Source organism: Acanthaster planci, linkage group LG06, assembly GCF_054643075.1.
Source record: "Acanthaster planci isolate LZ-2023a linkage group LG06, COTS_SCS, whole genome shotgun sequence".
In the NCBI taxonomy this organism is placed as follows: domain Eukaryota; kingdom Metazoa; phylum Echinodermata; class Asteroidea; order Valvatida; family Acanthasteridae; genus Acanthaster; species Acanthaster planci.
The window spans coordinates 16490938-16504573 of record NC_141782.1 but is presented as its reverse complement, the minus strand read 5'-3'; positions in this window follow the sequence as shown (position 1 = coordinate 16504573).

The following is a 13636-nucleotide window of genomic DNA, read 5'->3' as shown; positions in this document are numbered from 1 at the left end:
TTTCTATTGTTACGTGACTACTTTAAAGCAAATTTTCCACCAAGGCGTGCTTTGGCTGTGCTTACTGCTCACGGCGGTTTCCATGGTAAACGTATTGTCTCCGTTAGCGTGAAATTGTGTGCTAAGCAGGGTCGTCAGCAGATCAAATATATTTGTGCCACGAATTCGCAAAAGGTTAACACATTTAGAGCGAAATTTTGCTTCAAATCTTTCGTGACGTCAAAGTTTGCTTCGTTTTATCTTGTTGACTGGCTTACACCGTGTGAGAACAGTGTAGCATTTCTTTTAAAAAGATTAATTCGATCCTTCAAACGGGTCAAGTAGGGTACGCGTAACTGGGGAAACGGCCAGATCACTTGGTGAAAGAGTTCAGGAACGTGAGAGGAAAGTAACCGGCATTACACGAACGTATGCAGAAGAAGCACAAGGGGCATGCAGACTCAGGAAATTCAGGTTAAGATGTTGAACAGGTGCCCCGTATTGGAATTGACCTATATTAAGGACCTTTAACCGGAAATGGACAGAAAGCAGGAATGGACTGACAACCATAGGGAGTATGCACAATTAAAGAACCCGGTTTCCAAGGGATTGGAAGCGCATCGAGGCTAGACTTGACTCAAGTCGGGATCTCTGTGAATTAGATTATGCTTTGGATACATATCGGGATCGCCGTTACTTGCTTCGCGCCCTCTTGTGTCCACTTATAACTATGAGTTCGGTTCAGAAACCCCGACTTGACGAATCTGCCAACTGTTAGTACACAGTGAATGGGCTCGTCTACCAAAAGTGGCAGCATCCAATCACAGTGCCGGACTTGTTTTTACGTCGTTCATACCTGCATTAAAATGAACGAGTCTACAAGTCTAACTACTTTGACTGGTGGAAATTTCGTATGCATCGTGCAAGATTAGGTCGTTCACATGCAATTTTATCATCGACGGGGCCGATTGGCTTATTCGTCAAGTCGGACGTACTGACTGGTGACGTATGACACACGTTGTACAATAAAGGCTATCAAATGTGGGCGCCTCACAAGGCTTATTGGAGCGCGGCGACCGACACTTGTCGTACGTACAGGCTGAAAGATGGCTGATTGGGGAAAGGCAACGTAGATCCAACTTGATTCAAGTCTACATCGAGTTGTGCCTTGGGGTCCAGCGCATCGCGGGTCATCGAGGGAAACACAACGCGTGTCGGGTTGTTCTTCAACAACACATTCGAGCATTCGCATTTGACGAGGGGAGGGAGACGCCCCAGAATTCGTACTTAAGTAAGCTCCCACAGGGAGATATGGATTTCAGAGAGATAAATAAGTTGTCAGAAGAATCCCTATACAAAGTCAGGAACATCATAAAGTGTATCGAAAAGTATACTCCGTTTTGTGTTTATTCGTGAACATAGGCATTGCCTGTCATAGTTGGCACTCGCTCGCATACAGTTTAAACCACAATCGCTAGCCATAAACCAGTATGACAGAAAGGTTTTAAATCAGCTATCCGAGGGTCCGGCGGGATAAACGACCAACAAGATGAACTGTTATTTGGGGCAATGCATTGCCGCATTTAAACGTAATTATGTAAAACTAATCATCCTCCTTCATACGTACCCTTCTACCATGGAGCCGAGCCGGCAGAAGTGTAATGAGAGTAGCGCGGCAAAATGTGGAACTGCCGACGATGACAAAGATAGTTCTGAGTAGCCAACTCAGTGGATCGTGGAGGTCTGGAGGAAGGGACACAATGTGGAAGCAAGTTTGATGTCTGCACGCGCCTGACGCTGTGACCATAAGATTTCCATTTCAATTGTTGGGTATAGGTTAGGCGTAATTAGTTCACTTAATATCCAGTTATAATTCAGTTGATTATGCTTAACTCCGGGAAAGAACTGCTGATCTTTTTATGTGTCGGAATTAGGCGCGTGTTCCCAAATGTATGTCCAATTTGCAAGCTCGTGAACTGGCAAGAGGCATACATAGTTTCACTATAGGAGCCTAGGGGCAGTCCTAACTTTTGAAGCACCCCTTTTTGTTTCGATCCCATTTCTTCAGTATCTGACCAAAATTTCAGCCTCGAGCTGCCTCTCACAGAATTGAGCTTGAAGGGCTGAGGACATTGCTAGAAAATTCGAAATTCTAGGAGAGGCTTGTCTGAAATCGGGTGCTTTTGAAGCCCCCCCCCATTTTGTGTGCGGTATGAGGGCGAAACACCTTGCGTGAAGATGGCCCTGGCCTGTAAGTTATTGTTAGCACAGAGTATCACTAACGGTATTGTATGCTATTGAGGATGCCGCCTCTTTCACTTGAAAGTCGCTGGGCTATACTTGCATCTCCTTCTGTGTCTTTTCTGCTGAAATGGGCCCATCACCCGCTTTAAAATCAATGGAGCAACCACATTATGTACATACCACTTCCACAGATGTGTATCTTAGCGGAGAAAGTAAAGATTGCTACGTAGTACCAGGGTTCTGCCCAGGATGGTTTTAGTGCCGGCAGGACTATCTAAGCGGAGCGGCACCATCGGTTGGCGCGGAGCGTAGCAGAAGATTTTTGGAATCTAAAAGCCCCCAGATGGCCGGAAACAGCACTTTCTGGGTATTTTCAGCCTAGAATTAGGGATCTCATGTCTGAAATTTCTGAATTTACTAAAAAAAATTGAAAATTTGTAATTTTGGTCAACAAGGATGAGGTGATAATTTTAGACGGGCAATTGAATTAGAAAAAAAAAGAGTAGAAATAAATATTGATTTTATTCTGTAAATCCCTTAAATATTGAATTAATTTCTATCTCTATGATGCCCATATTTTTTCATTGCTATTCAAATCATTTTTCATTTTTTTTGTGTGTTGAAAATAAGGCGAAACATGCAAAATCTTGGCGGAATATTTTCCTTATTTTCTTTGTTCAAAAGTTCGTACAGTATGCATATGGGATAACGACATTCATAAATGTGTGCAGGGGTTTTCTGAACAGTCATTTTAAAGTGTACATGAACATAATGTAGATTGGCCATTTGCTTTTCAGACACATTTGGCCATGTGTCACGTGCATACTGAGCGCGTGTATCTTGCCACACGGAACTCGTTTACGGAAAAGGCAAAATCATGCTGTTACTTTTGAATAAAAAAATTGCGGAGTTAATATTTTCACCGTGGGATAAATAACAATTAACGAATGCGGTACGATCGTTGGTTTAAAAAACGATCGCAGTGATCGTTTTATGCAACATCGAGCAGAAAATACATGCACCGAATGTTGCTAACCGTGGTCGGCGCGGCGAAAAACAGTCACGGTCGATTGTCAGTTTTGCAAGTACATGTGAAATTGTTTTTCTGCCAGATTTTTAAGTGTTTAATTATACGAAGTGTGAATGGGGTCATTTGCAATTTTGTCTTTCTGAAAGTTAAGCCAAATTTTCTTTTCAAGTTGTGGAACTGGGTAAAATGCGGAACTGGACAAACAACGCTATACATCATGGAGAGGGGGTTTTCCGATCTTCGCGCACTGAGAGCGTTGCATATGCAAGCCTATGTGTGGCCTTCCAACCAATGGAAAGATTCGTTACGCACTATGTACACGTGCATTGCGCGTAACAAAGCCTCCTATTGGTTCATGTTAATATTTGGTCCAGATATGTTGCATATGCACGTACGTTGGTGCGCAGACGATATGCATGGCAGTGCAAAGTGAAATTTACGAAGAAATTTTACGGTTTCTTCACGATCTTCATATCTTCACGATCGATCCCTCGACCAAAATGCTATTTTATTTGGGTTCTTGTCGGGAATACGTGCCGGTTGGAAAAGTTGATTTGGCAGATTGTGGCGGTCGGCAATTCTGCGTGCTGGTCGGGCCCGACCGGCGCCGACCGGCAGCGGCAGATCCCTGTAGTACTCAGGGGCCGTATATAATGTAAGGATGTACCCACCTTGCGCATGGGTGGTGTGTATTGGTGGGTTCTTATGCTAGGAAATAGGACATATTGAGACAGGATTATCAACAATACTGTGAATGTAATCTAATCTAACACTTGGCACAGACTAAGGAGAGCACTATATACTTTTAGCGTTGGCAGGAACACCCATTTCAAACGGTGTTCAAGACAATATATTTATTTTGTCAAAAATTTAAATGTCTTTCTCATATTTAATACTGGCTAGGACCAGCTTTATAAATCGAAAGGTTTGACACGGCAGCACCTTTTCACCCCCCACCATTTATATCTTACCATGCATACCAGTGCTTCTAGTCTGAAATTAGGAGAGAATAATTGAATTTAACCATTTTGCATATGCCATTGTACGTGTATCTACGGGGGATGGGGGGTCAAAAACATTTGCATTTTGTGCATTCATACTTAATGGACAGTCTTTTAAGGCAAACAGTTTGTGGACTCAAGACTGTTAGTCCAGAGAACCTCTAGATCTGCCCTGATGATCCAAACCGGAGTGATACTAGTCCAAGTCCTGCTCTGTGTAGAAGTCTAACATGTACTGCTGTATATTCCTGATTCCTAAATACTGTAGCGTCGGCACCAACCGACCGGCAGAGGGCACCAACATAACAGAGCCGTGCAGTGGAGCCCCTGCTGGTTGGCCCAGGACACCCGTAGCCTGTGGCGCTGGCGCAGTAGGTTTGTTTTGCTTTTTTTGGCGGCGCTGCTAGGTCAGGAGTTGCGAGTTTGGCAGGAGTCTGTCTAGGTTGGTTTTTGTGGAATAAACGGCAGAAGACGCCCTTAAAAACCAGAGAAATCCTATGTCACCTTGAATTTGTCAGGTGTCTGAGAACCCATAGTCGGCACACGTTACAATACTTTAAGCTGTGATCATGACTTTGCATTCCAGTAATGTGAGTGTGATATTCGAAATATTTTGTTTTAGGGCCTATGTACATAAACTATGACAGTTTGTGGTGACTGTGGTGTGAAGTAGCTACTGAAGGATGCTACTATGTGATGAGAGTCAGTTGGCAGTCTACATACACCAGGATCGGATGGTTAGATGTCTTACATTTATATCCTTTTAAAGGTTATAATTAGCTGCGTGTAATCAGTGCATTAGATTTTAGTATGGGTTCATCCCAGAAAAGAAATCTGGCTGTTGAGTGTCCAAAGCAGATACTTAACTGCCAGTTATACATGTATTTACTTAATGCACTTTTGCATTCTTGTGAATAAACATGTACTGACACCCTCAGAAAATTTTCAGAAATACCTGTCTAGCTCAGTGTTGGCATTATTTTGTATTCTTCAGAACACGCAAGTTCACTTTACCTGTGTACCTGTCTCCAATGAATGATTGAGCATGAGTACGCCCCCTATGAATGTCTTGTGGTGCTTTTCATCCCTCAACATTGTGACTATTTTAAGTGCTTTGTGTTCAAAGGTTTAGTAGCTGTATCTAATGAGACCCATGGACTACAGGTAGACTGTTTTGAGAGAGTAAGCAAGCTTGAAGAGATTTGCCCAAGGTCACGTACAAAATTGTGGAGATTTTATTATCCTGTGGAAACAATAAGGAAAATTAATTTGAACAATTTTAAAATATTGATAGGGTGGGGCCTGATCACTAATTAATCATTTTAGCGCAGACTCATATTTGCCATGCCATTTTATTACACATCTAGGAGTCATGATGGATATTAACCGATAAATCTCCAGCAGCTGGAAAAGACACCAATGCATAATGAAAAAATTGGAAAGATGCAAATATTTGAGGGTAAAGTGAGTTTTTTTAATGAAATGAAGAAGCAAAACCTTTAAAGTCCTTGGCCATTAACGTACTTTATGACGTTTTTACCTTTTACAAGGATCCCCCTGATAATGAACTTAATTTTCTTAATTAAAGCCTTGTCTCCCTTTTGGAAATTACTTGTCTTTGGTCGTTCTATTTGATAAATTACATCTTCATGTGGTGGGCGTATATGTCGACACTTCAATTTGTCAGTTTTCCTGTGAAAAACTCTTATTATACATCAAACAGTCCTTGGCATTTAAAATTTCAGTAGAGTGGCCTACCTTCATTCGACTTTACATTTGAAAACGAGTGTTATTGGCCTTGAACTAACCAACTACTACTCGATTCCACCTCATGTAATTTCTTTGTAACATCAGCAATAGGCCAATCATTAAAATCATACATTCTTGAAATTGTGCGTTGTGTGAAAGGTTCCAATTCAGCAAAAACACTCGTAGGATTTAACTCATTTATTAAATTGGGCAATAAATCATGAGGAAATCAAAGGATGCTTTATTTTTTTCTGGGGTTGGGATGGTGGATATACACCTACCCCTTGTAAGGCAAAAAAGCTTGTGGAAAACATGAAAAATACATCTTCATGTAAGATTTGTACACTGTAGTTTCAGTATTGAATAAACTTAACAAAAATACATTGATTTCAAACCCTTTGAAACACCTGAAATGTGGATATTTGCTCAAACTTCCTGACAGTGCATATGACCGGAGATTGACTCATTAATATTCAGAGTCGTGGTCACCTTGAGCTTGAGAATCAAAGTACAAGCCGTAGCTTGTATGCCGAATATTACGGTCTATTTAAAAAATTCATAAAAAAGACCAACAAGCGGAACTCAAAAGCGACCGCGGGGGTTCGACCCCCCCCCCCCGCAGCCTACGGGCCTGACATGTCAAAGGCATTATAAAAAACCCAGTATCGCATTAAATATAAAGAGACGAGATCATAGCAACATTAATATTTATACCAACTTACGCATTATTTATTTACACGATAGGACACTGCAGGTACGAACAGTGCAGTACACGCAACAAACAGACGTTGACAAACACAAATCAGACCTACTGAAGCGTAAAGTAGGGCTCTTGTTTGCTGGGGCAGGGCTGACAGTCATCAAAAGCTTTGAGAGTCATCATGTTTTTAAGAACTCTAAACTTAAAAAATACCAAACATTGCCTCGAAAAAAAAGTGCTTTTAAAATACCAGGAAGTGTTGTTACTGTTAATCAGTTTGTACCGAGGTTACTTCAGTGGCAACCTGCATTTTGTAACACTTACCAGATATGTATCCATGTCCAAGCACCATTGGAAGGATCAGCAAAACGAAAGTGAGAATCTTCATTGTGATGGAGGTCCTCTCTGCCCCAAATGATCTAAATAACAGTTACTTTACAAAAAAGGGGCTGTTAATCTTCTTCTTAACTCGAACAAACCGACCCACAGCCAGCCGGTTGCGTCCCAAAATAGCAGCAAACTAAAGCGAGTGAGGGAGCTCACAACACAGCCACGAAGCGAGGTCGGATTATAAATCGAGGACGACCTCAGTTGGGAATACAGTGAAATTTGAGGCAACAGTGAGAATTTCTGACGGTCAGCAAAATCTCCAGGCGTTTGGAAGCCGTCCTCGGTGTACGTATTTAACACGCCGGGTGTTTAAAAACGCCCGCTCTAAATTGCCAGTTTGAACGCGTCCCAAGATGGAGTAACGCCCTTTCTACAACCCTGGACAAAACAGTTGTAATGGGTTTAGGGTATGGGATGTGGGGATTTGTTTTTATATAAACAACATATCAATTTTTATTCCTAAAAGAACCCTCACCCCAAAGAAAGGGGGCAGTACTGTTATAAGTGTGTGTGGGGGGGGGGGTAGGATGGCCTATGCACCTATTCAGGTGACAATGGGGTAAAACCCAAAGCTAATACTGATTTGACATCCATTGCAATCTCGATGTCATTTTCTGGTGTTGAAATTCCAGCAACTATGGATTGTTTCTTTTCTTTCGTTTTCATTTCATTATTTTCTTGCTTGTATTTTCGGGCAGACCTGTCTGACTAAAGTAAGTGATGGATCAAACATTCACATTCAAGAAAAGGAGCGGCAGATGCAACGCATTTGTGGCAACTTTGTGATTAACCCAAGAAGATATAGGACGTATCTTTTGTGAGAATTTTTCTGTGAAAATATCAAATTACTGTGCAGTTGAAAGCCAACGAAATTTCTTGTTATAACAAACGAAAATGTATTTCCATCAATAAAATAGGAAGGCGAGTGCCGCCCGACTGCATGTGCAACCCCTGGATCTCTTACTATTGAATCTCCGATAAAAAACATTATACACCTGACACCTTTTATAATGAGATCACTGAGAAGAAATGGACCAAAGACGGTTGGGATCGGTTTCACTGTCGAAAATTTCGGAAATGAATGAAAATTAATCAGCATCATTCCTGTAGCTCACTGTATTCAAACCTAGAAAATTGCCTTCTGGGTTCTGCGCCCAGGGACATGAAAAAAAAATGTGATGAGGAAAAAATCCAAAAGTTATGCGGTGTTGACCAAGCATTCAGGCGCACGGACTCCTGAAATTCGCTACGAATCGCAGTTACCGGCTTCCATATAGGACTCTTCTGGGATCTCGGGGTTCCCGGCCCACCGCACTTCCTCCCTGCCCATCCATTTAACCCCCAAAAGGGTTCGAGCGACCATGCAAGGGAGGAAACGAGACAAGCCCCTAAGCCCTGGCCGCCGAGTGGGCCATAACGTCTCGAACCTGTACTAAGGCGCTCACCTGGACTTCGCGGACAGTGCCAGCCGCAGAGCTTATCCGTTAGGCTAAGGTACTGCTGGTATTTGACGGGGGTGAATTGGAGTCTCTTATAGCTACTGACAGCAAGCGTCGGGAAAATAAAAAAGTCCCTTCTGGGATTCGAACCCGCCGTCGAACGATCTGATAACCGCGAGCTTAGCCACTCCGCCGTCTCAGAGATACTGCTTTTTGCTGTTCATATTAATTAAGGACATAACAAAGCCATTCAACTTACTGCACATGTCGCTGTTGCTGTGTAAATACTGAGTGATTGAAACCAAAGATCGTATAGCGCCGATGGCGGCCCTTTGCGGCGCTATACGATCTTTGATTGAAAAGTTTTCCGCCTCGAGCCGAAGTGCACCCTCACCGGCGAAAGAAAGACAGGTGGCAATAAATTGTCCAAGCGGGTTCTAACCACGGACGTGTATAATAAAATCTGGACTCGAGATGCCCTTAATCAGCTTATAGAGTCATTGAATCCACTCGCAGCCATTTTACCGAGCCGAATACAAAGCTTTCCTGGTAATGCCCGCTTTTGTTCTTCCTGACGTCAATAGTAGGGAGCCAACCCAAGCCTTTGTATTCGGCTCGGTAAAATGGCCGCTGGTTGGCTTCTTTTTCATACAAAGGCGTTGCAAGTCCAGGTTTTTTTTTATATACGTCCGTGGTTCTAACACGCGTTCGCCGTGCACGTATAATTAAAAATCGTTGCGCGTACTCAGCGTGCTCCGCGTCAACGCGCATAAACTTGCGAACCTGTGCAGTGCGTGAGTACTGAAGGGTGCACCCTGGTAAATAGGCCAGAAATATGTCCGCCGCGCTCATTAATAAAAGTTATACACTCAAAATATTCGATATTAGAGGGTCTTGAGAGTCATAGAACTGAGGAATTGAAGAAATATTAGACTGGACCTGTGGGCCGGAATCGGGGCTTCCAATTCTGAGCAATTTGGATGCAATCGGGTTTGAAAGTGGCACTATTTGAGCCATTTTGCCGAGGGAGGGTTTTTGAAAATGGCTACTTTTCTGGACAGGGACAATTTCTGCATTTTAGGGGTGGTCTGCTTCTGGTGAAAATTTCTCCAAAATTCATTGGTCAGCCCCCCGAAAATTGAAAGGAAAATGAAAGAGGACATGTGGAACATCATTTTTCTGTGCAGCCTGAACACCTGTGAGAGTTGTGAGTATTTTTTAAAATATTTGTGAAGTATGGGGATTTATCACTGCTGTCAATGGGAATTTATTTGTAGTGGTGCACCCTAAAGGACTGTCGATTTCATTTCAAAATACGCCCTCTTTTATTCTGCTCGGAGCGGATATAATGGAGATCAAGGGGTTCCATGAATTGATCGCCATTTGAATGGAGCCATGGAACCCGAAGTTAACGCACAACTTCTGCGATCGTCCAATGGGAGCCTGCAAGTCGTGGCGCGTCCGCCTTTGTGACGAAGTCACTTTTACGAACGGGATAGGGAGCGCGCACATCCCGCTCTTTAAAAATGCTGCACGCGCGCAAGTGATAACAACCGCAACGGTACACCACCTCAACTTAAAAAAGGAGAGGTACTCACATCCTTTTTCCATTTAATTTTTCAGGGTTCACCGTTGCAATGTTTCATCTGAAACCCAATCAAAAAGTGACAAGAGGTCAGACAGAATTGCGTACTCATCATGTAGCCGTATAGCCCTTCAGACCGAATAAAAGACTTCATTTGAGAGAGATGTGTGCTGAAATTCTATGCTGCACTGTTCACGATGCGCCTACCTCATCCCATTTTCAATAGCCAACTTGCCTCTTGTTGTTCATACTTGCGAACAGCAATCCCATTCGTGCAACTTGACTACGGACCCTTCCAATGAAAATAATCCTGTACCGACGGGTGATCGTAACCCATAGCTCCTGTATCACTAAATATTAAATAACTATGTATTTCCATATACTTTGGGGGGGGGGGGGGTTTCTCCTGACGGGACGCATTACCACACCTTGCCTATAATAGTCATTATTTATTCCTTTCCATAACCATGTAATGCTTACTGCATGACACGGCAGTGCCCGAAACAGCAACGCGGCAAATCCCAGCCCTCCCAGGTAACACAGACCCACACTCATGACACCCACTGTCCACTCAGAAACTCAGACAATCCTGGACAAAATAGTTGGAAGGCCTTGTGGGAAGCGCGTTGCGAAGACCCCCCTCTCCCCCATTCAATGTTGCGTTCATTTATTGGACTAAGATTCGGCCCAACGTAGAAGCAAAATTGACAGGGGCGAGGGGGAGGCATGTTCCAACGAGATTTGTCCAGGATTGTCTCGAAAAAGTCCGCCTTATCCTAATCTGCTTCGTAAGTGTGACGTCACTTCAGTTTTAACCATGCCTACTGTACACGTGCACTGCACGTAGGGTTACATGCATTGATCTACAGTATATAGACTGGATAGGACGTTGCGTCCAAAATGCGTCCCGCTTATGCGTATTTTCAGGAGGGTAAATGACGAACGTTGCGAATTTCGTTGCGTCTACTTTCAAATTGGAGTGTTTCAAAAACCGGTTGAGGTTTTTGTGCTCCTTCCAATCGTCAGATTTTTAAGAAAAACTGAATTCTGCACCTGGAATGGATAAATTTGGAAAGAATAATGGTTAAGGTGTATGCAGCAGTGAATTACCGGATATCAAGTCAAGTCAGGGTGTGAGCTCAACTTTTTAAGCTGATTAATATATGAATGAATTGGATTCCCATTTTTTTCACTGGAAATTCAAGATTGTGGCCAGAAGATCACTTTTCGTTTCAATGAGATGGGGGTTAAGCCGCGAAAAAAGTTTTTTATTCGCCTTTCCCCAAAGATACTCCTAAAATAGTAGTAAGACTATGCGCTCAACTCTGAAGGTAGCCGCCTGCCTCTGTCCAAAATGGGCCCGCAATTTTGGGGCTTTTTGTACAAGAAGTGTCCGGACCTGGAAACTACCAGTCCAAAATTCGGGATTTATAGAAATATTGCTATAATCCCTCCTGATTATGGCATGTCTTATCGCAAAAAAACTGAGGGATCACAAATTACTAATGAGCTTGCGCGCAGAATTCCAGCCATTTGGTGAAATGCGTCCGACTGTGCTTCTCCCACATTAATTTGAAATAGCGCCCTCAACTTTTTGTTACACATTACATAGGTGTCCAGCGTTGTGTGTGCGACATTCAGGAACTAAATAGTAAAACTGCATGTTTTGTAAATTTGTGATCACTTTGACATTTTCTTGTATGTCAGTCGTGTTTGCCGAATTCACCTTTTTGGGGGCAGGGGTCTGGTCTTATGCCCTCATCCCCCCCAGGAGGTGTTACTGAACTACCCATACAAACCTGTTTGAAATAACAGGTACATTTGGGAAGTATTGAAAAGTATAAGAAAAGGCAGCTACTTGACTATGCCATTTTTGTAACCCCGAATTCCGATATTAAACTTATGGTCAACGAGGCACGGAAAAATGGCAACATTAAGTTTCAGTCAGCCTGATCAAAATTAAGTCTAACGACGGCTACCGTGGGGGGGGGGACAGGATGGCCTATGCGCCTTTTCAGGCGACAGTGGGGTAAAACCCAAAGCTAATATTGATTTGACATCCATTGCAATCTCGATGTTGTTTTCTGTTGTTGAAATTCCAGCAACTAGGGATTGTTCCTTTCTTTCGTTTTCATTTCATTATTTTCCTGCTTGTATTTTCGGGCAGACCTGTCTGACTAAAGTAAGTGATGGATCAAACATTCACATTCAAGAAAAGGAGCGGCAGATGCAACGCATTTGTGGCAACTTTTGGGGTAACCCAAGAAGATATGGGACGTATCTTTTGTGAGAATTTTTCTGTGAAAATATCAAATTACTGTGCAGTTGAAAGCCAACGAAATTTATCGTTATAAGAAACGAAAATGTATTTCCATCAATAAAATAGGAAGGCGAGTGCCGCCCGACTGCATGTGCAACCCCTGGATCTCTTACTGTTGAATCTCCGATAAGAAACGTTATACGCCTGACAGCTTTTATACTGAGATCAATGAGAAGAAATGGACCAAAGACGGTTGGGATCGGTTTCACTGTCGAAAATTTCGGAAATGAATGAAAATTAATCAGCATCATTCCTGTAGCTCACTGTATTCAAACCTAGAAAATTGCCTTCTGGGTTCTGCGCCCAGGGACATGAAAAAAAAATGTGATGAGGGAAAAAATCCAAAAGTTATGCGGTGTTGACCAAGCATTCAGGCGCACGGACTCCTGAAATTCGCTACGAATCGCAGTTACCGGCTTCCATATAGGACTCTTCTGGGATCTCGGGGTTCCCGGCCCACCGCACTTCCTCCCTGCCCATCCATTTAACCCCCAAAAGGGTTCGAGCGACCATGCAAGGGAGGAAACGAGACAAGCCCCTAAGCCCTGGCCGCCGAGTGGGCCATAACGTCTCGAACCTGTACTAAGGCGCTCACCTGGACTTCGCGGACAGTGCCAGCCGCAGAGCTTATCCGTTAGGCTAAGGTACTGCTGGTATTTGACGGGGGTGAATTGGAGTCTCTTATAGCTACTGACAGCAAGCGTCGGGAAAATAAAAAAAAGTCCCTTCTGGGATTCGAACCCGCCGTCGAACGATCTGATAACCGCGAGCTTAGCCACTCGGCCATCTCAGAGATACTGCTTTTTGCTGTTCATATTAATTAAGGACATAACAAAGTCATTCGACTTACTGCACATGTCGCTGTTGCTGTGTAAATACTGAGTGATTGAAACCAAAGATCGTATAGCGCCGATGGCGGCCCTTTGCGGCGCTATACGATCTTTGATTGAAAAGTTTTCCGCCTCGAGCCCAAGTGCACCCTCACCGGCGAAAGAAAGACAGGTGGCAATAAATTGTCCAAGCGGGTTCTAACACGCGTTCGCCGTGCACGTATAATTAAAAATCGTTGCGCGTACTCAGCGTGCTCCGCGTCAACGCGCATAAACTTGCGAACCTGTGCAGTGCGTGAGTACTAAAGGGTGCACCCTGGTAAATAGGCCAGAAATATGTCCGCCGCGCTCATTAATAAAAGTTATACA